General features: G+C 49.7%; 1 long non-coding RNA gene across 1 annotated transcript; it reads left to right on the top strand.

Annotated features, from left to right (window-relative positions):
• The first annotated feature begins 3,432 nt into the window (after positions 1 to 3,432).
• On the top strand, positions 3,433 to 21,550 carry LOC117874585. Its single transcript, XR_004645032.1, has 3 exons — positions 3,433 to 3,554; positions 14,010 to 14,382; positions 18,860 to 21,550. It is a non-coding gene; the product is annotated as an uncharacterized LOC117874585 (long non-coding RNA).
• The last annotated feature ends 4,483 nt before the right edge of the window (positions 21,551 to 26,033 follow it).

The raw sequence follows: 26,033 nt of genomic DNA, 5'->3' as shown, positions 1-26,033 counted from the left end.
GCATGGAGCTCTGCCAGCTCCTCCGAGCGGCTGGTTTGGTGACCATTAAAGAGAGCACCTTCTTCGCTTCCCCCCTAATTACCTTAGTTGGCTCCTGCACCTGGCAGCAGAACAGCAAATGCTCTCCAAGGATCGCTGCGTCGGAGCGACTGCACTTGCAGAAGGACCTCCTCCATCTCACCCCATCCCCTTGCTGCCCAGTCTTGCAGAGCATGAGTTGTTTTCCAGCCCCCTGAAGTGGCTTGGCATGGTGGGCCTGGATGGTGAGCACCCCAGCACATCTGTCCAGAACAAGAAGGGGCATGCATGTGCCAGGGCAGTGGTTCTCAACCAGGGGTACACAGAGATCTTCCTGGGGGTAACGTCCTCTCATCTAGATATCTGCCTAGTTCTACAGCAGGCTACAGAAAAAGCACCAGTGAAGTCCGTACAAACTAAAATTTCATACAGGCAATGACTTGTTTATACTGCTCTATAGATTATACACTGAAATGTAAGTGCAATAGTTATATTCCAATTGATTTATTTTATAACGATGTGGGTAACAATGAGAAAGTAAGCCATTTTTCAGTCATAGTGTGCTGGGACACTTTTCTATTTTTATGTCTGATGAGGTGAAACTTGGGGGAACGCAAGACAAATCAGCCTCGTGCAAGGGGTCCAGTAGTCTGGAAAGGTTGAGAGCCACTGGGCCACTGAGGAGATAAGCATAGTTGCTATATATAGCACGGTGGGCATGGTGTGTGTGAGTATACATGTGAAACCTGCACAGAAAATCCCATGGTACATAGCTAGATCTGTGCCCCTTGAGCAGGGACCCCAACACACACACGCACTTTCACTTAGAGATTTACTAGTAACCTAGCGCTAAGGGGCAGCCTCCTGCTGGGAAAGGGGTCTCAGTTCTTGTCTTTAGATCCCAAAGCACTTTACAAAGGGGGGATGGAGGGGTGTTGGTCTCATCCCCATTTTACAGATGGGGATGCTGACTCATGGCATGTCAGTAGCAGAGCCAGGACCAGAATCTAGTTCTCTTGACTCCCAGCCCAGTGCCCGGGCCACTGGCACATGCTGCCTCCCAGAACTAGCTAGCCTCACGAGCTGGCTGCCCCTGGCAGAGGGAACATTGTGGCTCTCTGGGACATGGCAGTTTTTATGGGTCTGACTTCTGTTTCCCGCAGGAAACCAGCTAGTGCTGTCCTCTTACACAATCAGTGCCCTTGTGCCACCCAGAGGGTGTGAAGCCACAGAGCTAGATGACGTCTTGTGCCCCACCTGGCTTCCTCCCCAGCTGTGCTTCTGCCCATTCCAAACCCTTGCCTCATAGAGCAGCAAAAGTTAGCGAGCATCTTTCTCCCTCCCTTGGGACCGGCCTGTGTGTCGGCAGCGAGAGTCACAGGAGCGATAGGGCCGGTCGGAAAGCTGGCAGAGTCACTGGAAGGCAAACACTGACTCCAACACAAACAAGAGTCCCATGGAGGGAGATGGGACATCTTTCCAACCGGGGTTATTTATAAACTGTTTATCAAAGGTTTGCTGCTCTTGGCATCAGGGGCAGCAGGCTATTTTTGGGCAGACGTTGCAGCTCTCTGCAGAGATGAGCTAGCACAGGCCTATCTCCTCTTCTCCCTTACACTATCCACCCTCCCTAGGTCTCTGATGCAGACCTTCCATGAGATTATTTTTGTCCATTTACACACATGCAAACACATGCTTTTGAAATAAAATCTCTGCACCCAGGCACATTTTTATAATTAATCCCAATCAGCAAACCTCCTTGTCCTTTTCCATCACCACTGATGACCCAGCTATTTCTGTGTTTACAGAGTCTTCCTCCCTCTTCCCCCCACACCCACCACCACTTTCTCCTGCTGGTGATGGAGACGCCCATCCTGAAGAGGGGAGGAAGTATCTTGTGGTTAAGGCACAGGTCTGGGACTCTGGAGCTCTGTCTTCAATTCCTGTCTCTGCCACAGGCTTCCGTGGGATCTTGGGTAAATCCCATAGTCGCTCTGTGTCTCTCGGGGATATTGGCAGTTCCCTACTGCACCAGAGTATTGTGAAATTTCATTAAGGTATGTTTCTGAGGAGCCATACAAGGAGAGAGTTGGCGGAAGTGGGAGTTAATAAATGGCAAACTCTCTGAAAGCGGGAGATGGGCAATGGAGGAGAGACATCCATGCTTACCAGGTTCCAATGAGCAGCAATGCTCATTGACATTAGAAGCAACAGCCCCCTTTAAACACAGCTACTGAACAACCCCAGGCATCTCTACATGGGGTGTGTTTAATGTTCCCGTTTATGAAAGAAGACCATGCTGGGTACATAGGGCTGAAATCCAAGCTGAAGGAAAAGGTGGAAAGGTTTGCTTGGCCACTGGAGACTCTGAGACTCGAAGGAAGTCAGACCCGATAGAGACAAAAGGGACAGGGGTGGGACATAGAGGCAGATGGAGGGATGTGGAATCAATGAAGATTGGAAACTATAAGAGGAGTAAAGGGGAAATGCATATGAAGCCATTTAGTTGCAGTATCAGTAACAGGAAGTCTGCCATTGGCAAGACAGAAGAGGATCAAACTCTGAAGGGAGGTCAATGGCCCAGCCAATGACCAAGAGGCAGCCACCTAAAAAAGCCAAAGAGAAAGAAAGGGCAAGTGGTCCTCTACGATGACTCCATAGCTAGGTGCCTGGCTTACGAGGCCCATGACACAGATAAGGAAAATAGGATTATACATGCTGCCTTGCTGGGTGCCAGGACAAAGGGTGTCACCATAAGGTGGCCAGGTGTCCTGAGGAATGCTGGGGATTTCCTTCTGATTATCGACCACATGGGAACAAATGATACCTCTATATGAAGATTTGCTATATCTAAGCATGACCTCAGGGACCTGAGAAGAGAAATGAAGACTTGGCCACCACAGGAGAATCTCTTTCAATGTCCTCCATGAGAGACCATAGGAGAAGGTTGATACTGAAGAGCAACTGATGGATTCACTGAAGGGTGCAGAGACTTTGAGTTCAGAGAGCATAAATATGCCTCTTACTCTCAGAAGTGATTGCTTTGAACTTGACAGTCTCCACTCATGCAAGAAGAGGTGCCAACCTCCTAGCTTCAAAACTGGCAGTGCTCACAAGGTGGGTATTATGGGGTATATCGACCCCTTAAGAATCAAGGGAGGCAGAAGACCCTGTTACAGGTATCGAATTGCATAAACGCCCAGAAAATGGCCTGGAAGCAGAAGTGAGGAGCGGTCCCAAGGATTTAGGAATTAGACTTGGGAGAAGCCCAGGACATTGTTCCTTTAAGGGCCTGGGATCAGGAGCCCTACAGCGTAGGGTGGTGCAGGGCTTCCCTCTCTTCCAGCCCATTGGGAGGAGCTCTCTGGAGGAGGGCAGTATATAGACTGTCTTCCTCCCTCGGAACAGGGGAGACACTGCAGTTGAAGGAAGCCAGGGCCAGAGGGCTGAGTTCCTCCAGAAAGGGCTGGGACTGGTGGCTTGAAGTGGAGCAGACTGACTGAGGAAGAGCTCTGGGTGTGGCAGAAGAACCAGAGGTAAGTATGAACTGTTGAATTATGATTATTGTCTTTATGTTGGGGACTCATTGAGCTTAATTTGGATTATTTTGTTAGGAAAGGCTCTGAGGACTAGGTGAACTGGGTAGGGGTGCTGTGAGCCACAACAGAGACTGTGTAGAGTGCTTAAGGGGCTGCAAAAGGGAGCTAACAGGGGCAGGGTGCCTGCAGAGCTACCCCTGGCCATGAAGGGGCACTCAGTGAGCAGTCACCCCAATACAACAGATTTCAAGCTATGCAGGAGGCTGGAATGTACTTCCAGCCAGCAAAATATAATGGAGGACAGAGCTTTCTGAAACAAAAGAATTATAGTCCCTACGTGCATGCAAAGATTATGGAGACAAGCAAGATGCACTCTGAACTATGGATTGCAACTGTAATCTAGTGGAGTGACTCTTCTAATCATAATTGCAGTACCAATGGGTCCAGTCTACATGGGAAAGATAGTTGGAGAGGGGATAATGTGAGCCTGTGAGCTACAGTTCAACAATGAAGAATGTGCTGGTAATGTTCCTGGGTTAGGGATACAATGCATAAAACCAGAGGAGAAACAGGAGGGTGTGCCCACATTTGGGGTACAAACAGTCATGATCCAGTGCAGGCATTGTTTAAGCACACGCATGCACACACTTATTCTCCATTTATGCCCCTCTTGAGTCCTGACGCATCGGCCTTATGGTAGCTCTTTGCACTTTTACTCCTAGTGCAGAAAAAGTGACAGGAGAAAGCACTAAAATCCATCCCTGTGCCCTAAAAAACACTATCACGAAGACACAGCAGAGGAGAAGAATGCAAGGAACGAGCTACTTCCAGTGCAGACTTCCAGGGAGCTAGTACACGGACCTCAGGTTAGAAAACCGCTGCACTAGAAATGGAAAGAGAGGAGGCAGAACTAGAGACTCGGCGCTAGATGCGGCCATGGAAATGGCCCACATATCTGAAGTGAAACTGAAACATACAACAGCTTGGAAGGAGAGGCAAATACAAACACACATAGATACGTATGATACAAATAATAACGCTCACGGCACATCACTGGGGTCTGTGTAGGCCAGACTCCAGAACTGCGAAAGAGGCAGTCCCATTTATTAAAACTCACTATATTATTGGTGCCCCTAAGCATCCACCAAACCCCACAACCCCTAGCCCGTCTGCAATAGCCCAAGAAAAAAGCTGCCTGGCCAGAAGGCTCACAAATCTGAGCCGTGGCAAACCAAGGGGGAAAATGGGCTCCAGAGCCTTCTGGGAGAACATCTTAGCAGCAGGCCCCTCAGGCTTTACAAGAGGACTCCAGCTAGAGCGCATCTGCTGATCTCAGGGTGGTACATCATGGGGAGAGAGGCAATCTCTCGGATAAGCGGGACCCAAACCATTTAGGATTTGATAGGTTACAACCCACACCTTAAATTCCACCCAGAAGTTTTTAGGGAGTTAGTCTGGATCCCAGAGTGCTGGCTGAAATATATGGAGATATACCTATCTCATAGAACTGGAAGGGACCCTGAAAGGTCATCAAGTCCAGCCCCCTGCCTTCACTAGCAGGACCAAGTATGGATTTTGCCCCAGATCCCTAAATGGCCCTCTCAAGGATTGAGCTCCCAACCCTGGGTTTAGCAGGCCAATGCTCAAACCCCTGAGCTATCCCTCCCCGCAATGCTTGGAAAGTGCTTCCAAAGTGCAGATCTGCTTAATAAGCAGGCTGCAGAATTCTGCGCTGGCTTCAGCTGCTGCAGGGTCCCAAGGTGCAGTGCATTCCAGTAAGGAAGCTGGGGGAATGGGATGGGGTATTTTGCATGTCTTGGGATAATTCCTGTGGGAATCATCCTAGGAGTTGACGTGTGGGGCAAAGTATTCTACCACGCTGCAGTGGGGTTGCACCCCAGGCTGGCGATGAAAACCCCAGCTGCCTCTAAGGGAAAGCGTTTTCAATCAGTCAATTAATGCTGCTTCGGCACTAGGAGCTTGCACCTGGCTGAAATGTAGATTCCATCCTCTTCCCCTCTATAAACTAAAACAAAGATCCAGGCAGTGAGGAAGTGACCCCATGGAGGCAATTCCAGAGTCGTGATGGCCAGGGCATCTCTCTCCAGACAGACAGACGAGTGACTCTTTCCCCCTTGCATCCTCTCTTTCTCTCGCCTTGAGCCGCGCATGAAATTGGAAAAAACCCCAAACTGCATGTGGACTGGCAGCCAGACAACAAGAGCAGGAGAAATGCTGGGACACTAACGGCTGCCAGGCCCTTCTGGGCTGTAGGGCATGTACGTGCGGCTAGCAGCGTACGAGCCAGCATGTGCCGGTGCTGAGTGACACACACGGCTCTGCTGGCAGGCTGAGCAAACATCAGCTGAGGGTTCTGAATACAGTCCAGATCAGCTGGGAGGGAATAAAACAGAGGATGGTAACTGCTTAGCCCCTGCCCTCCCTTCACGGGGGCTGCACCTGGTTCCTATGGCTTGGTGCTTAGAAAACACAAGAGCAGCATGTGCCTTCCGGCACGTTAGCCTTCTCAGACAGCCCATCGACCAGCACCTCTGGGTTAGCACCACAGACCCTGTGGCAGTTCACTGTGGGATCCAGGTGCCCACTCTTTTCCAAGCACTCTGGTCAAATTTTAATCTTGGGTTGGCCCAAGTTCTATTGAGCCGTGGCTCCAGCCACCAGCTAACCTGCGTCCCTGTGGCTTAAGGAAAAGAAATCATGACCTTTCAATCAAGGACACAAGCCTACCACACTGACCTAGTGGAGCCTCTCCTGTACAAATCATGCTATTGCCACTTGCGTTCTATTCATCCCAGCCCTTCTCAGCAGTTTGCAGGTCTGAGTGCCCTTGCAGAGTTAACGAAGTACTGAGACACCCCTCAGTTCTACCCTGCAGTCCAGGTCTGGCTGCCACCCTGCAAGGATCTTTGCTCTCACATTATCATTGCTAATTAAGGATGGGCAAAAGGGTTAGGATAAAAAGAACCAAACCCAGGCCAACAGCCCAAATCTCAAATTCAGTCCTCCCAAAACAACTTCACCTCAAATTTTAAACCCAATCTCCAAATCTGCTCCCGCCCATCTCACACCCAACCTCCAGCCTTGACCCCAAATCCTAGGCCAAAGATTTTTGTGCTTTTAAAAAAAATCATGGAGACTTGTTAAGAATTATCATACAATATTATGCACCTCTGCACTGCATTTCCTATGCCGGCTGGAACCAGACCCCGCCCCCAGAATCTCATGAGAGATGCTCTTCTCATGAGGCTTCCAGCCCAATTTCTCTGAATGAAGGGGTTTGGGAAACACCCTGACTTGCAGCTTCTTAAATGAGACGAACCGAAGCCGTGAGTCACCTCTCCGTAGTGTAACTGCTAAGGGCGTTCAGGTGACACTGCTGTGATAGGAAAGTTCCATCAGTTTCATACACTGGACCATGAACACGTAGTCACTTGGCTAACCAAACCCATGCTCCAAATGACTAAGGCACTGAAATGCTTGAGGGCGAGATTCAGAGAGCCTGCACAAACCCAAGGGGCTTAAGGGGGATTAAAGGGGCCGAAAGACTTGTTGTGGGCACTCGTCCCGGGGCTGAACTTCACTCTGAATGAATAATAGCAGGTCAGGGGGTTAATTCCTTAGCTAGGTGTTGTATCTGTATGATAGCCTGGTACGGAACGGTCACATGGCTCCAAGATTCTGTGATGGCACCGTGAAAAATGGCACAGGCAGAGAGAGGCAGGTGTCACTTAGGGGCAGAGACAGCAGGTTTGGCACTTATAAAATCTATGCTTGTAAACGTCTCATTCGTTTCTCAGTTATTCACTGTAACAGAGCTTCTATTTCCAAGTTTCAGAGTAACAGCCGTGTTAGTCTGTATCCGCAAAAAGAAGAACAGGAGTACTTGTGGCACCTTAGAGACTAACAAATTTATTAGAGCATAATAAATAAATAAATGTGTGTATATATATCTCCTCATTATATGTTCCATTCTATATGCATCCGAAGAAGTGGGCTGTAGTCCACGAAAGCTTATGCTCTAATAAATTTGTTAGTCTCTAAGGTGCCACAAGTACTCCTGTTCTTCTTCTATTTCCAGGTCTCCAGCCACTAGGCAGCAAAACCATTAACAGCTATTAACTACGTGACACATTCCATCCACTAGCTATTGCATTTGGACAGCTTTTTCCATCTCCATGATGTTGCAGGACCTAGTAGGTCAGTTTTCTAGCTCTAGTTGCTGCGATCCAAAGGTTCCAACGCTCTCAACAAACTTTACACTACAAATTATATACTGTACTGAGAGCTCTTCCGGCCACATTGAAATGCAGCCAAATCTGGAGTGGAACATGGGAGCTGTGTAACAGCACACAGCAGCACCACGGGGCCAAAAGTGAAGAATCTCTTACACAGGAGAAACGGAGGTGGCTAGAATTTAGTCAGGATGCCAGAATTAACCCCACATATATTGCACAAATGCTACAGGATCTTTAATGCAGCAAAGAAAGCAGATTTGGCATCTCAGCTGAAATAAGGCCTCTCTAACTAGGATGAGTTCCCTAACACCATGGGGCGCTGGCTCAAGGTGACGAGCGCCCCCAATGAATCATGCATGCCATTTCTTCCTGCAGCACCTGCATCTTGACTGCAAGCCTCTCCTCCAAGCAATGACCAGGCCCAACCCCCTTTAGGTTTAAATCTTGCCTCAGAACGGAGGGAACATGAGTTTGGTGTCATCTGAGTCCTTATTTGGGCCCACCAGATACTGGCGTGATTGCCAGTGTGTCTGGTATCAGGCCTGAGTGACAGAGCTACAGCCTGGATGTGTGAATTCCTAGCAGGGTTTCATAGGGTCCAGACTGACCTTCTGCTTTATCTGACTGTACAGCCTGAGGATTAGCAGGATTGTTTTAACGTTAGTTTTAAGGGAGCCCGTCCCTTTAAATAAGAAGAGAGAGCAGGGCCATGCACGTTCCTCTGGGCTCACTCCATCAGGTCCCAAGGACAGCAGCCCAGCCTGGGGCAGGGTCTAAGAGGCTCTTGCCATCTCATCTATGAGTCATAAGGCCCCACGTGCAAATGGGGCTGTTCAGAGAGACTGAGTTCCATCGTGCACATCTTGGGAGAGGGGCCGGGTGAAGGTAAGGCATAAGGAAGCAGGCTGGGACACAGACAAGTTATGCTGGCTGCAGTTAATGGGCAACGCTTGCTGACAAATCTGGAGTCTGGGATTCCCCACGCTATCAGGCTGACAGCCATCTAAAAGCAGCCTGGATTCTCCCCAGCCTTGCGCCACTAGGGGAGGAGCAGAGAGTCAAATCCAACCAGGGCTTGCTTTTTGTATGCACTTGAAAATGAGGGAAGGGGGCTGCAAGCAGTACCTGGCTCTAGGCAGGGAAGTGCTGTGCAACATCCCCCTATGCAGTCCTGTCAATGCCTCCCACCCCTGATCAGCAGCTCTCCCCCCCCACCTCCCGCTATCCCAGCGCTGGGCTCCCCGCACATAGCTCTGCCAGTGCCCCTCACCCCTGACCTGCAGCCCCCCCGCTATCCCAGCCCTGGGCTCCCCACACACAGCTCTGCCAGGGCCCCTCACTCCTGACCTGCAGCCCCTGAATTGTGTAACGTGAATTAATTATACAGTGGTTTTATTATGTGCACTCACAGTGAGACCGAAGCTCTCGTCTTCCTTGGTGACGATGCCACATTAGAACCCAGCTTTTCAGAAGCAGTTGAATAACTCGTAAAAATCCTGAGCTCTAGAATGGCAGCAGTTTCCCCTCATGGCTTCATTACCAAAGGGGATGAGTGACACGGAGCCCAAGCATGTTCTTAAGCAACTTTTCCCATAAACATTGTTCTGAAGTATTAGACTGAGAAAAGCAACCGAACTGAACCGTGACTCAGGCGGGTCGGGTCATGTCGGATGGGGTGGGTGGATCTCTCAGGAAACCAGAAATGGCAAACGGAGCCTCAGTCACTGGATCTAATCTGACCCCAAGTTGGTGGCAACCAAAAGTTGTTCCCATCTGATGGCCATTGAATAACCTGCGTTGTGCTCCTAGTGGACAGGCATCCATGTCACAAAAACCCACTATGACCTTTGGCGCTAGCTGGCATCTTTGCAGGCAGTCTGCAGAGAAGCCAAGGGCTGAATAGGCTACAGAGCTTCCTCTTGGCCTCCAGGGGCGGTCCCTATAGGTTATGAGTCAGACCCTCAGATGGGGACAGCTCCATTGACTGTGAGGCTATGCCCATTTACACCAGTCAAGGATCTCAGATTGATGGAGCTCAGCAGAAGACAGCCCGTGGGGGAAATTAGCCCCTTCCTTGCCATTCTGGGATAAACTGAGACCTTCCCTCCTCAGTGCTATGAGCCCAGCAGTTCACCGGGGACGTGGGGCCCTATTAAATAATGTCAGATCCTTTGAATCCCTGTAAATGTGTTAAGTGGTGGTACCATAAGGCACTGCCCGCAGCAACTCTGCTTACCATGGGTCTTCCCGGCCACATCTGCTCACTTTACAAACACAGTCACGTATTGCCAGCCAGCCAGCAGAGCTAATGTAGCTAGGGAAAAGCAACCTATTCCATTCTTCCTTTCCCATCGTCAACTGGCTACGCTCACAGTCTTTGTTAGGGAGCAAGAACACAGCTAGATTTCCAGAGACGAAGCTAAGTGGGCAAGGCTGTATGTGAGCAAACTCAGTAGGTACGTAAGTACAGACATCATCAAGAAGCTGAAGAACCCAGAGATAGAATCATAGAAATGTAGGGCTGGAAGGATCTTGAGAAGACATCATGTCCAGCCCCTTGCACTGAAGTAGGACCAAGTATACCTAGACCATCCCTGACAGGTATGTGTCTAACCTGTTCTTAAAAACCTCTGTGACAGACCCAGACCAGTGGGGTACAGGAGTCTGCTAGAGGGCAAATATACTGGTCACTGGATGAGTACTTTTCTGTTCCCTGAGTGACCAGAGCAGGGGCTGCACTAGAGTAATCAGGAACCTGCTAGAACCAGTTAAGGCAGGCAGGCTAATTAGTACACCTGGAGCCAATTAAGAAGAAGCTTCTAGAATCAATTAAGGCAGGCTAATCAGGGCACCTGGGTTTTAAAAAGGAGCTCACCCCAGTTTGTGGTGGGAGTGTGAGGAGTTGGGAGCAAGAGGTGTAAGGAGCTGAGAGGGAGGGCTGCTGGAGGACTGAGGAGCACAAGCATTATCAGACACCAGGAGGAAGGTCCTGTGGTGAGAATAAGGAAGGTGTTTGGAAGAGGCCATGGGGAAGTAGCCCAGGGAGTTGTAGCTGTCATGCAGCAGTTACAGGAGGCACTATAGACAGCTGCAGTCCACAGGGCCCTGGGCTGGAACCTGGAGTAGAGGGTGGGCCTGGGTTCCTCCCAAATCTCCCAATTGACCTGGACTGTGGGTTCTTCCAGAGGGGAAGGTCTCTGGGCTATTCCCCAACCCACATGGTGAATCTCTGAGGCAGGAAAACCTGCCAATAAGCGCAGGACCCACTAAGATAGAGGAGGAACTTTGTCATACCTCCAATGATGGGGATTCCACAACCTCCACTGGAAGCCAATTTTAGAGTTTAGCTACCTTTATAGCTAGAAAGTTTCTCCTAATATCTAACCTACAGCTCCCTTGCTGCAGATTAAACCCATTAGCTCTTGTCCAGACTTCAGTGGACATGGAGAATAATTGATCACTGTCCTCTTTATAACAGCTTTTAACTTATTCTCAGGTCCCCACTCAGTCATCTTTTCTCAAGACTAAACATGCCCAGTTTCTTTAACCTTTCCTCATAGGTCACGTTTTCTAAACCTTTTATTGTTTTTGTTGCTTTCCCTGGACTCTCTCCAGTTTATCCACCTCCCTCCTAAAGTGCAGCAACCAGAACTGGACACAGCATTCCAGCTGAGGCCTCACCAGTACCAAGTAGAGCAGGACAATTACCTTCTGTGTTTTACATACAACGCTCCTGTTAATACACCCCAGAATGTTATTAGCCTTTTTTGCAACGGCATCACATTGTAGACTCATTCAGTGTGTAATCCACTGTAACCCTCAGATCCTTTCCAGCACTACTAGCACGTAGCCAAGTATTCCTCATTCTGTAGTTGTGCATTTGATTTTTTTTTTCTTCCTATCTTGATTGAGTTTCATCTTGTTGATTTTAGACCAATTCTCCCATTTGTCAAGGTCATTTTGAATTCTAAACCTGTCCTCCAAAGTGCTTGCAACCCCTCCCAGCTTGGTGCCATCTGCAGATTTTATAAGCCTACTCTCCACTCCATTATCCATGTCATTAATGAAAATATTGACTATTGCCAGTACCTGCTCTTTGTCTCTGAGGTAGCTGCATTCGTTCAGTTCTGCTTTGCAGCCATTTTAGCCAGTGGAAGGCAATTTTCATAGGAGCAAACACACAAAGTGGGGACCTTGCCAGGACACCAGAGGCCTGCTTCTCTTCTCACTTACACCAGTGTCAATCAAACATAACTCAAATGAGATCAATGGTGTGACACCAGTTTTACGCAAGTGGATGTGAGAGGAGAGTCAGGCCAAAGGGGTTTGCCAGCATCTCAGGAAACAAGAAGGGTTTGGTGCAAAAGCAATTGGGGTTGTCTGGTCCAACAAAAACGTGAGGGCAGATCCTCATCTGGTGTCAATTGTCATAGCCTCATTTGAGTCTGTGGTGCTACAACACTTGACATCAACTGGGAAGATGCCCCAGGATGACGTGGCTGGCCAATGGGAGGCAGTGCTTTGCCGTGTTCAGTCTTGCTGTAGTGGGCTGCGGCCTGGAAGCATTATAAGGACTGGTTTCCCTGTTGTGCTGTTGACTGCCTGTGTGGGATCCTCCCCAGGGGAATGAATAAGGGCCTGGTCTTTTATCTCCCCTCTTCCCTTCCCCCTCCATTCACTTGCACAGAGAGGCCAAGCTCAGTGCATTGAACTTTGTCCTTATCTCCTCAGTTGTTTTGCTAGTAACTCCGGGGTGCTCCTGGAAGCTGCTCAGATGATATGGACACTCCTGATGCAGGAGTGACCTGTGCAAAGGTGGGGATGACTGAGTCACACAGAGGGAACCTTTGTACAGCTGGCATCTCTCTGCATGTTCTCTTTACCTTTCTAAATAAAACCGTGCTGACAGAACTGCCAACAGGAAAGGCAGCTTTTATTGGGTTGATGCAATGCATAGTGCTATCTGTCTGGATTGATTGTCAGCTGGGGTTTCCCCCATGCATGCTGGGCGTCATCTCATTCCCAGCAGCCGAGAGAGGGAAACAGGGAAAGCAAAAATTGAGAGGTGAGAAAGGCTAAATGACAGAACAGAATGGACTGGAAGAGAGAGAGAGGTTTGGGGGAAGGGGGTGGGGGCATTATAGTGTCAGCTTTCTGAAGCAGGGCTTCTCTCTTCCTGTGTCTATCCAGCCCCCAGCATATAGCCCTGAGGTGGCTGGGGCCTCGGAGCATGGCTGTAATATAAGATTAAATACAAAAAGACTGGGGGAGACAAGTGAAAACATTTTAAAATGGTGAAATTTTAGGGAGGGTTCCATGAGTGGAAAACATGGACAATGAAAAAAGAAGAAATCCAGACACAGAAGGGAAAGCCAAGACACAATCCGATGCAACTTAAATAGGAAAAAGACAATGGACCAAACTATGGAGGGCAGCAGGCATGGTGGGAAACACCTTGGCACTGTTATACGCCTCCAGTGGTACTACTGGAGTGCCTAGCACCACCGTAATTCATTCCGGAAACTCCACTCCGAAAACAGCTCGTTCCACAGTGAGTTCATTCATTCTTCACAGCTGGAAAGTCTGGCCCTGTCCACAAACTTATTTTCCATACGGCTAGCTGCTGACCATGGAAAATGTTGACCCCAAGGACCAAGTATTTTGGGTCCTGAGATCCTTGGTGTTAAGGTTGAGCGCCTCCCGGGTTTGTGCAACTATCCTGAGAGCTCTTTAGATCTTCTTTTTTATCATTGTAAAAATTACAGTCTTCTAATCAGGGAACAGACAAAATACCACAGGACTTGGGTGGCTAATTACCCATATACACTCCATATACACCTCTACCCCGATATAATGCGACCCAATATAACACGAATTTAGATATAACGCGGTTTCACCTATAACGCAGTAAGATTTTTTTTGGCTCCCGAGGACAGCGTTATATGGGGGTAGAGGTGTATATAGCAAATAGCTGAAGCAACTAGTTCCTAGACAGCTGATTGGCTAAAACAAGTTTGCATGAAGTGCTCATTGGACAATTTTGAATCATGAGCAACTTCATAAAGGTCAAAGCCTGTTTCTGGATAACAGCCAAAGACACAAAAGGATGAAATAAATGCTTAATTTTCATATGTTTTCCCACCTGTGGCTAAAGGCAGTCACTCTTTTTATTTATTTATTTTATTTATTTATTTAGTCTTGCCCCGGTCCCCAAGAAATGGAATGGATGAGTCTCGGAGGTGTTTTCTGTCTCTAAGAAGCTCTTATATGAACGTGGATTGAAACACACACTCCAAGTCATGGCTTTTGTCCCGAAACCATGGCCGTGCCAAACCACTGTCCTACTTCTGTGGTTTGTGAGTAAGAGATGATTCCCACTGACCCATGCTTAAGAGATGAGCTGTTCTGTATGCTTGGCGTCCTGCATTCCACTCTGGAGTATGGCCTGGCTTATGTTGGGTTTCACTTTTCCATAAGCATTCATCAGAAATCAGCTGAACGTGGGTGGTGATGATTGTCACTCCAAGCAGGTGTGGTGGCTGAACATTGGGATACTAGGCATGCTGCAGGTAAGTCTCCCTCATTATGGGGCTGTGTACGCCTGCTAGCTTTAATATAGTTAGCATGGGTAACTAGTAGTGCAGATGTGGCGTCATGGGCTAGCAGCCCAAGTATGTACCCTGGGTTCCTGGCAGGCTTGTACTCTGGCTGCTACCCCATGCTGCTGCGTCTCCAGTACTGTTGTCACCTGAGCTAGCTAGCTAGATGAAAGGTAGCCTGGGCATGCCTGACCATGCTACACCCACACCTTCCCTTTCAGGGTAGACTTACCCCTAGAGTGGAGCACCAGCTGGGCAGAGTCTAGGTCACGTCCATGGCGTTTGGCGTGGCACGCAATGTTTCTATGGGAGGAGTGCCGTGGCTGTGAGTCCCACAATAGCTGAGTTGCTCTAAGGAGGACGCACCTTGTTTGCCTGAGGCAGTGTTTACATGCATGGTGAAGATCACCATATACCCTCTCCTTGGCACGCCGGGGTGCTTAAGCAAACAGCCAGGCCTGCAGGCATCTCCCCTGTATCTCAGTGTGTAGTATGGACAGCAAGAAACCCGCGCTCCTATCGTTCAGCGTAGCGGAGGGCTTCTGGAGCCACCCTGCCAGCTGTGGGACTCCCGCCCACCCCAGGCTTCAGAGCACAAGCTCCAGCCCGAGCCCCAGCATCTACACAGCTATGTTTAGCAGGTGTGTAGACCTGGGCTCGGAGACTCGCTGCCGCCAGTTTCAGCTTGCCATGTGGACATACCCGAGTGACTGTGGCTGTGCAAAGAGATGACAGGAGGGCAGGATTACCTAACCGGGAAGGGAAGCCCAGGAAAAACAGGAAGAAACCTGCAGGAAACCCGAATGTGCCCTCACCCACAGGGCCAGCTTTAGGCCAATTCAACCAATTCCCCTGAATCGGGCCCCGCCCTTAAGAGGGCCCCGCACCCAAGCCCCGGTATGGCGTACCAGCAAGAGCTGGTGTGCTGTACCCAGGCGGCCCGGCTTCCCCAGGGGGCAATTTAAAGGGCCTGGGGCTCCCAGCAGGGGCTGAAGCCCCAGGCCCTTTAAATTGTCACCATAGCCCCACTGCTGGAGCCCTGGGGTAGGGCTGCGAGGCTCTGGGGGCTATTTAAAAAGTCTGGGGCTCCCGTTGCTTCTACCGTCCCGGCCCTTTAAATAGCTGCTGGAGCCCCGCCGCTTCCCCAGGGCTCCTGCAGCTATTTAAAGGGCCGGGGCAGTGGAAGCAGAGAAGCCCCGGGCCCTTTAAATAGCTCCCGAGCCCTGGGCTGCTGCTGCTACCCCGGTGGGGGAGGGAGAAGGACGGGGCACTTACCGTACAGGGTGGGCTGTACCCGCACCCTCTACCTGCACCAGCCCCGCACCCCCCTGCCCTGCCCGCACCAGCCCCTGTCTCCAGCCACCCCCGCACCCTTTGCCTTGCCTGCAGCCAGACCCTACCTCCAGCCAGCCCCTGCCCCGCCTCCAGCCAGCCCCATGTTCACTGGTGCCCTGCAGTACCCAGGGGAGTAACCCTGCACACTTGCTTTAATGAGTGGGGCAAGGAGCAGCTGGGACCCACACATGTGCACACCCTAGGGTGACCAGACAGCAAGTGTGAAAAATCGGGATGGGGGTGAGGGAGGTAATAGGATCCTATATAAGAAAAAGACCCCAAAATCGGGACTGTTCCTATAAAATCAGGACATCTGGTCACCCTAACACACCCCCAGGGAATGGTGGGGACCCACACATGTGAAACGGAGCTCATTTCTAGTTCAGGCCCATCTTTTTAGAAAAGAACTTTAGGTAGGGTTAACATACATCCTTATTTTCCCAGACATGTCAGGCTTTTTGGTTCTTAAATCGCCGTCCGGGAGGAATTTTTAAAATTTAAAAAATACGGACGTATGGTAACCCCATTGGTACAAAAAATACATACTGTGGCACATCTCTTCAATCAGAACTTTTTAAAGGGAATCGGTTGCTAAGAAATGAAAGGCTTTTTTTTACTTTTTTTTTTTTTTTTTTTTTTTAAGTCATCCCTGCTGGGGCCCTGCCGAAAATGTTCGAATTGGGCCCCGCACTTCCTAAAGCCGGCCCTGCTCACCCATAAATATATATATGGGGGAACCCCCTCTCCATTAGTTCTTCCCTACCCCTTCTCTCTGGGATGCTGCTGCTTCCCTCCCCCTCTCTTTCAGTGCTGTGTTTTCCAGGGCAGATTTGTTTTCCCCGTGAGGTGATTAGGATTCGTTGTCGTTTGTGCTGTGCCCTGAGTGCACACAGGTGAACTGTACCTGTCCTGAAGCCCTGCCAGTGGGGAAGCCCAGGCAGGGCAAGCTGTGGGTGCCCAGACAGGCGTGGCTTACCCGCAGGCACCCGATGGAGAGGGAGGAGGCAGGGAGGCCGCTCCCAGCGGGTGGGGTGACGTGGAAGAAGTCACGGAGCCAGGAGTGGGAGAATGAGATTAAGGGTGCGGCAACCAGGACAGAAGCTTGGGAGGAACAAAGTTTCAGGAGGGCGTGTGGGAGAAGGTGAAGGTGGAGAATTTGGCCCGGAGGGTTGTTTCACGGTGCTCAGGAGGAGAGCAGCGCGGAAGGGAATGGGCAGCCAGCATGGAGGCTTGGGGGGAGTGGGAGATCTTCTCCAAGTGGCTGGAGAGCAAGGGTTGAAGGGTGCTTCCCCAGTACAGGGTAATAGGCATGCTAGGTTCCCACTCTGTGTGGAAGACAAGATCCAGCCTGGCCACTTGGGGGCCAGCACGTGCTCCCTCCCCCACCCCCACCCCCCTCCAGCTCTGCTGGGTTATCAGCAAATGGGCAGCTGAAATGGCTCCGCTGGTCTTTCAGTCTCCACAGTGATGGCACATAACCCATTCCCAGTGCCAGCTGTTTAAGCCCCAAGGTGGCTAGTTCTGTCACGGACACACAAAGGGCCCCACTCCAGACTGCTACCCCCTATTTGGTGGTCAGGGTCACTAATGCGCTGCCTGCCCCCTGTGAACCACAGGTAGGCGCTTACACTTAAAATAGGGTCTGTCATTATCTGGGCAAAGACGGCGAGAGAGGCCAGTTTCCACACCTGGCTGCGCCATTAGGACGTGTGCCAGCCATCAATGAGTAACCATTATCCATGCCTTATATAAACATTGCTGCATGCGGACAGACGTGATGGGAGGCACAGCCACAGCTCCTGCTCTTGTGGGAGCCCAGCGGAACCGCTCCTGGTTTCCTCTGGCCTCCTCTCAGCTGCATGTCGAGATTTGCATTGGCAGAGCTCAGCCAGGGAAGCTTGCCCACCCTCTCCCCTCACTCTGCCAGGGTCCGCCAGCACGCTCAGTCTTGCATATGTGAATGTTTGTCTCCCTTGAAAGGAGAATATTTTCAAAGGCATCGTTAAACAGCAGCATCTTAATTAGTGGTGGGCAAACGGCAACCGAGTTGGACTTTCAGCTAGGAAATGCATCCTGTACAGCTCTGCCAATCCACTTCACTCCTGCCCTACAGCACCCCAGCTAACTTCCCCAATAGCTCTGCAGCTGCAACCTAATCTTGATCTGTGGCAACCATTGCTATTCCTACCCTGGATTCATCACACACACACAGGGGCGGCTCTAGCTTTTTTGCCACCCCAAACACTGCAGGCAGGCAAAAAAGCCGGTCCCGCGGCTTCGGAGTACCCGCCGCCGAATTACCGCCGAATCCACGGGACCGGCGGACCTCACGCAGGCATGCCGCCGAAGGCAGCCTGACTGCCGCCCTCGCAGGGACCGGCAGGGAGCCAGGCACGCACTTGGAGCGCTGGTGCCTGGAGCCGCCGCTGCACACACAGCTCTGCCTATGTCCCTCAATCTTGTCTTCTATCCCCCCCCCGGTAGTTCCAGTTTAAGGCCGCCCCAATAGCTCTGCTGATGCCCCTTAATCCTGATATTACTGTTGCTACCGCTGTACACCCTGTATCGATTACTAAATAAAAAATTCCCTATAAAACCACAGAAAAGCAGAATATTTATGCTACATTCAGAAAGGAAATCGCCCAGTTAATGTAGCTTAGAAAGTGGGCTGAATTTGACAACAAATGCAGCCAAGTATCAAGCTTCTTATCAGCTAGAGTCCATTAGGTCTATTAATATTGATAGTCTCTCACCATCCAGTACAATCTCACTACAGTGCTTCAGCACTATTGCTTCCGGACTCTACTGTCCTAGCCCCATGATGCAGTACTATATGGACATCACACCAATAGTTAACTAGTTGCCTCTATCTGGCTGTGAATGGGAGCCTTGAGCAATTTCTCTCTGCAAGCTTCCAGGTTCTCTCTTATAGACAATTTGCTATAAAAATGAACCACATAAAGTCCCATGTGCAGCTGGGAAGTCTGTATCCTTCAGTTTGGCTGGTATAATGGAAAAGGAGGTTCTGGGACACCACAGGAGGCCCAGGTGCTTTAAGATGGCCATCCTCAGAGCAGTCTGGGATTCCTTGTCTGTCTCCTCCATTCACCAGACCTCTGCTCTGTGTTGGCCCTGGAGTATTGCTGGAGCATCCCCCCTTCATGCTCACCGAGGTGACTACCCAGGAGGCATCGGGGCAACGCCCATTGGGAAAACTCTGCAGCCACTGAGTCTCCTTGAAATTCAAGAAGTTCAGTTCATATGTAATAAAGAGGTTCCCTACAAATTGGAGCGAGTTAACCATCTCCATTCTCCCCACGCATCTGGGCAGGTAGGTGCTCTTCTTCCCCTGACCTTGTGTACCTTCTCCTCCTTTGAATAACCTCTTAAACATTTTAATGGGTGTAGCTTCCACAGCGACACATTCTGGTGGCAGTGGGTACATGGTGGCTTGAAATGGGATATACGTGCCTAGCTGGACAGTGAAAGGGTTAAACTTCTTCACCAGGGCATGGGGGAGGAACCTGCCACGTCCCATGAAGACTGCCTGAGCTTCCAGGCACTGAAGGGAGGGGCCTTCAGCTTGGGCTAATTAAGAGGCAGCCATAAAGAGGGTGGAGGCACTTTCTCCTCCATGATCAGGGGATTTACAATGACCTGTCCTGAAGCCAAGGGAAGAAGTCTAGTGTTTGTTTACTCTTGTCGGTGAGGTGAGAAAGGGGAGCTTAAACGGCCCTGCCAAGGGGAAGCCATCCTGGAAATCTGACCCTGGCAAGAAGAAGCTTGTTTATTTGCTCCCCTGAGGCAAGGGAACCATCTGATTACCACCCTGAGGACTTTGGTTTGCCTTTCCCTCAGAGGACACAGGAGACTCCTTAGTGCATGGCCCTCCTTGGAGACCAGGGACAACTGTTTATTTGCCAGTTGTTCTCCACAGGCGACACTGTATTTCTTAACCTCTTCCTGAGGATCCCTTAATAATAACACTTGTTTACCAGCTGCTATGGATCTGTACTCCTTGCTGGCTGGAAACAGGGCCCACTGTGCACATGAGGCAGAACTGACCGTGCCCTCTCATGGCTAAATAAAACCCAGTAGGCCAACCGAGGCCCTGATTCACTGCTGTCCGGCACCTCGTGGCATCATGTGAGCCAGTACAAAGCAGGTGTGCTACGCTCCCTTTCTTGTTTTCCACCCACTCTGCGCTGCTCTACGTTGCAACACAAGCTGCAGAGCAGTGGTGGCTCAAGCCTAGGGTCTTGAGGACTCAGAGGGAGTTTTTGTATTTCCATTTGGGAAGGCCACTGAATTCCGTCTTTCAGGCTTTCCTTCCACGTTCTCCAGGCTGGTTCCTAACACCCCAGAAACCTCCCTCCCGGGGCTGGGATTTTCACCTCCAAAGCCTGATTTGCACGCTGGCCTCCACTTGCACAGACACAAACAACTGACCATGTCCTGTTTGAGCACTGGCACTGGTGTGCAGGATTAATGGATTCCAGCATCTGCACACAGAAGGGAGAGAATATGCAGAACCACCCCCAAAGCCCACTGTTTGACATTAGAATGGGTGCACAACTTTATATGTGAAAACACCTATGCACACACTTTTCAAGTACTGACCCTGGCAATCATCGATGATTAGCAGGTGCACGGTCAGTGCTTCTGCACAAACAAGGTGTGTACAATTCTTTGAACAGCCAAAACTGTGCATGTGCAACAGGGGAATGCTTTTCTAAGTCATCCTCTCTTCGTCCCTGGTGAGAGGTCACTGGTCTTCTGGGACTGCTAGCCCTGGCTCTGATATCAGTTACTGTTTTTACAGCAAGAGATTTTCCCCCTGCTTGTGCCTCCAGAGTAAAGCAGGTCACATTACTCCATCCTGTCCTCAATCCCCTTATGGGCTGAGTTAATCCCAAAGGGTTGGGTGGTTCTTTGCGGTTGTTTAGTAGAAGTGTATTGAATGCACTGATAGCAGAGGAGTTAGTGAGAAGCCATTTTGTCCTTACCAGCTGGGAAATGCATTCCCTAGTCATCCTCCACTGACCAATGGAATTCCACGTGCCAAGGGACTCGCCAATTCCACGAAGCTCAGCTATGTCCCTCAGAACTCTATCGTGTTCCAAATGAGAACTGCTGAGTCACTCGGTCTCTCAAACACAGGGGTCAGGTTGGAGCAAGGATGGGGAGAAAAAAAGCAGAGGTCCTCCTCCAAGCTTCACCCACAAAATGGGCTCTGCCCAGGGGACTCACCGGAAAGGAGGTGCTATTTCCAATAGACGGGAGATGTTCAAAATACATTGGCATGTGCCCCTTAAATCCATTAGGCTCCTTGGCCTTCGCCCTGAGGAGGTCTTGAATATGCCCATGGGATCTGCTAGACTCCTTGATTCCTTCTTGATTTAGGACAGAAACCAATAACGGTATCTCAAAAAATGCCACACATTTGTGACGCCAAAATGAGAGGTCATTCACAGTCAATTCTGTGGATCTACTCCCTCTCTTCTCTTATACAAGAGGAAAGAAATCGTTAACGATGTTGACATTTAAATGATCGTGACTGAGCATTTGAGTTTAACCTCATGGTGAGATGAATGGGGCAGTTCACACCTCACAGAGTTATTATTCCAGGCTCTCTGCAGATTCATTCAGCTCTGCATCACTTAACTTGGTTCACATTTTTTCAGATTTCCTTCACAGCCATATTGGTCTCCAGTTTTTCCCCTCGGATCTGCTCTGCACAGGGCCGGCTCTAGGTTTTTTGCCACCGCAAGCAAAAAAAATGTTGGCTGCCCCCCCCCCCCGCCCTGGGCCCCCCCCCCCCCCACCCGCACCCCCTGCCGCCCCAACCCTGGGCTCTCCCCCCCCACTGCACCCGCACTCCCTGCTGCCCCAGCCCTGGGCTTCCCCCGACCAGTGCTGACTCTGCCCGCTCCCCCCTCGCCTCCAGCCGGTCCATCACTGGCAGGGTTGGGGTAAGCAGCGGATCTCCCGGGCCGTGCCTCAGCTCAGGGTCCCTCCAGCCTCAGCTCAGGGGCTCCCACCTCCAGAACCAGCCGGGACCCAGGAGGGCAGAGCCGGAGGACCGCCCGGCAGAAGGCTGAGGAGCCGGGGCAGGGCAGCCCCAGAGGGAGCGGAGCCCCGGAGAGCGGGACACGGGCCCTGCACAGCAGCACCCAGGGCACCGGTCCCCACTATGGTCCTGCAGCTGCTGCTGCTGCTGGCCGCCCTGCCACAGTCCCTGGACAGCTCGGGCCACTTCGCGCAGCCCCCGCTGCGGTGCTGGGGGGCGGCCGCCCTGCGGCACCCACAGGCAGCTCCGTGCGCCCCGCGGGGCAGCCCCCAGCCCGAGTGTCCCGCGTTCTGAGCCCGCCCAGCCATAAGGTGTGGGCGCTGCTCCATGACGCGAACCACAGAGGCCCCAGGGCGCCCCCCATGCAGGACGCGCTGCTGCTGCTGCCAGGGCTGGCTCTAGGCTTTTGCCGCCCCAAGCAAAAAAAAAGTCTGGCTGGAATGCTGCCCCTGAAAATGTGCCGCCTCAAGCACGTGCTTGGTTTGCTGGTGCCTGGAGCTGGCCCTGGCTCTGCACCATCACAATTGGAGCGCTTCTGATAAGGATTTTGGTAGAACCCCTCCCCCACCTTCCCAATTTAAAAAAATGTCCCTGTGACTATAGGGTTCACTGATCCTGGAAAATAATTAAGGAACAGAACAGGTCATTGGCCATCAGGCCCTTGAAAGCTTTATAAACATGTGCGGTCAGTCTCCATTCCACTCCACACCAGTTCTCTGTGTGCAACTCAGTGGCCAATTGTTGTGGTCTGAGCAATGATGGCTCACCCTCCAGAGAGGACAGTTAAGTAAAAATTGCCAACACCTTACTTAGCAGTTCCTATAGTTTGTTGAGGAAAAAAACAAGATATTTGCGGGGCTGATTTTCAATGGGGTCTCAGCCCAGCCTCTGTTGGCACACTTGCAATTTTCCATGGGCATATATTTGCCGGGCACTACAGCCCCAATCCAGCAAAGCATTGAAGCATTCAGCCCTGATTTCAGTGGGACTCTTCATGCGCCTAAATGCTTTGCTGCATCCGTGCACATGTGACAGCATTTTCACATGCAAATGTCATCACCTGCAGGCATAAATACTAGAGCGAGGCACCAAAGATTGCATGAGCATCAATAAAAGTCAGGATCTGAAACTCAGGCTGTCTCTGAAGAACTTTCTATAGAACTGTGGGACATATTTTAGGATCTCTTCTGGATTGGTTGGTTTGTTGAGTCCTGAGGAGACATGACACGCTTAGCTCTCAGTTTTTTCCTGAAGAACTCATATAAGATCTGATGAAGATGGAACCCTGGAGATTTCTGCAGCTGTTTTCCATGCTGTGTTTTCCTTGCCTTCAGGAAGGTTCCTGTTGCTAGTTACAGGGAGAAATATTTGCACCCTACCTACTATCCATCTTGTATTGGTGGTTTAATTTCAGCCATAAACACTGGCTTGATTTATCTTTATTCCGCACTTCTTATCTAAGACATAGTTTGTTTGGCATCTACCCATCATTAGGCTGGGACATTCAGGAAGCACTCTCTTCTGGCTCTCCTAGAAACATGTGATGTAATGACCATTCTCATGGTCATTAATAGGGTGTGAACCTGGGACCTCCAAAGCTAAGAGCCTCTACAACTCAAGCTAAAGCACTTCTTGTGTGGCATCTCTAGCAGACTCTCTCCCTCTGGATCAGGCACAGAGGGTAACACTCACTGAATAGCACTGATGACTGGAGGATAGCTAATATGACACCACTTTTTTAAAAAGGCTCCAGAGACTATCCTGGCAATTACAGGCCAGTTAGCCTAACTTCAGTAGCAGGCAAATTGGTTGAAACTACAGTAAAAAACAGAATTATCAGGCACACAGATGAACACGATTTCTTGGGGAAGAATCAACATGGCTTTTGTAAGGGAAATCATGCCTCACTAAGCTATTAGAATTCTTAGAGGGGATCAACAAACATGAGGACAAAGGTGATCCGATGGATATAGTGTACCTGGACTTTCAGAAAGCCTTTGACAAGGTCCCTCACCAAAGGCTCTTAAGCAAAGTAAGCTGTCATAGGATAAGAGGGAATGTCCTCTCAAGGATCGGTAACTGGTTAAAGGACAGGAAATAAAGACTAAGAATAAATGGTCAGTTTTCAGAATGGAGAGAGGTAAATAGAGGGGTCCTTCAGGGATCTGTACTGGGACTAGTGCTGTTCAACATTGTGACGGGTTGGATCACGGAAACCCCCTTGGGAGCTGCCACCTAATGTACCAAGACTACCTCTATTCCTGTTTTCCCTGCTAGCTCAGGACTCCAGGACCCTGTCTTGCTGAGCCAGACACTCCCGTCTGCTCCAACACAGACCCAGGGTCTGAATAACTTGCCCCAAAGCTGCAAGTTTACCTGAAAACAGCTTACAGAAGTGTGCTTGTCTTTAGCACTCAGATGCCCAACTCCCAATGGGGTCTAAACCCAGATAAATCCGTTTTATCCTGCATAAAGCTTATGCAGGGCAAACTCATAAATTGTTCGCCTTCTATAACACTAATAGAGAGATATGCACAGTTGTTTGCTCCCCCAGGTATTAATACATCCTCTGAGTAAATTACTAAATAAAAAGTGATTTTATTAAATACAGACAGTAGGATTTACGTGGTTCCAAGTAGTAACAGACAGAACAAAGTAAGTCACCAAGTAAAATGCGCAAATCTATGTCTAATCAAACTAAATACAGATAAGTTCCTCACCAGTTCCAGAATGCTCCCTTTTACAGGCTAATCTCCTTTTAGCCTGGGTCCAGCAATCACTCACACCCCCTGTAATTACTGTCTTTTGTTCCAGTTCCCTTCAAGTATCCTGAGGGGGTGGAGAGGCTCCCTCCTTAGCCAGCTGAAGACAAAATGGAGGGGTATCCCACGGGTTTAAATAGACTCTCTCTTGTGGGTGGAGACCCCCCTCCTCCCTCCTATGCAAAGTCCAGCTCCAAGATGGAGTTCTGGAGTCACCTAGGCAAGTCACATGCCCCTGCATGACTCAGTCTTTACAGGCCGAAGCCATTGTCCACATGGTATCTTGCATGTCTCCAGGAAGACTTCTTATGTGGATTGGAGCATTCCAAGATACATTGTTCCCCAAGTGTTTCCTGATCAGGTACTTAACCTGGTGAATTCCTTCCTAAAGAAGCTGACCAAATGCTTCACAAAGCTTACTTAGAAACCAAGCAAGCATACAGCCCATATTCTTACCCTCAAGTAGAAAATGATATATATGTACAACTAGGATGAATAGATATAGTAGACCATAACCTTTACGGAGACAGGTTACATGGCACAGGCAGCACAAAACATATTCCAGTTATATCATACATACATACATTTATAAACACACCCCCATAAAGCCTTATGGGGTACACTGTCACAAACATATTCATAAATGACCTGGAAAAGGGGGTAAAGAGTGAGGTGGCGAAGTTTGCAGATGATACAAAATTATTCAAGATAGTTAAGTCCAAAGCAGACTGGAAAGAATTACAAAGGGATCTCACAAAACTGGGTGACTGGGTAACAAAGCAGTGGATAAAATTCAATGTTGATAAAGGCAAAGTAGTGCACATTGGAAAACATAATCCCAACTGTACATACAAAATGATGGGGTCTAAAGTAACTGTTACCACTCATGCAAGAGATCTTGGAGGAGTCCTTGTGTATAGTTCTCTGAAAACATCCACTCAATGTTAGGAACAATTAGGAATGCAACAGATAATAAGACAGTAAATATAATGGCACTATATAAATCCATGGTACGCCCACACCTTGAATACTGCATGCAGTTCTGGTTTCTCAAAAAAGATATATTAGAATTGGAAAAGGTATAAAGAAGGGCAACAAAAATAATTAATGGTATGCAACAGTGGAACTCATTGTCAGGGGATGTTGTGAAGGCCAAAACGATAAGAAGATTCTAAAAAGAATTAGATAAGTTCATGGAAGATATGTCCAACAATAGCTATTAGTCAAGATGGTCAGGGATGCAACCCATGCTCTGAATGTCCCTAAGCCTTTGACTGCCAGATGCTGGGACTAGACGACAGAGGATGGATCACTTGATAATTGCCCTGTTCTATTAATTGCCTTTGAAGCATCTGGCATTGGCCACTGTTGGAAGACAGGATACAGGGCTAGATGGATCATTGGTCTGATCCAGTATGGCAATTCTTATGTTCATATGTGCGTTATTTTGCCCA

This window comes from Trachemys scripta, chromosome 3 (genome assembly GCF_013100865.1).
Source record: "Trachemys scripta elegans isolate TJP31775 chromosome 3, CAS_Tse_1.0, whole genome shotgun sequence".
NCBI classification, from domain to species: domain Eukaryota; kingdom Metazoa; phylum Chordata; order Testudines; family Emydidae; genus Trachemys; species Trachemys scripta.
Note: the sequence above shows the minus strand (reverse complement) of the source record. Positions and strands in the feature narration are given on the sequence as shown.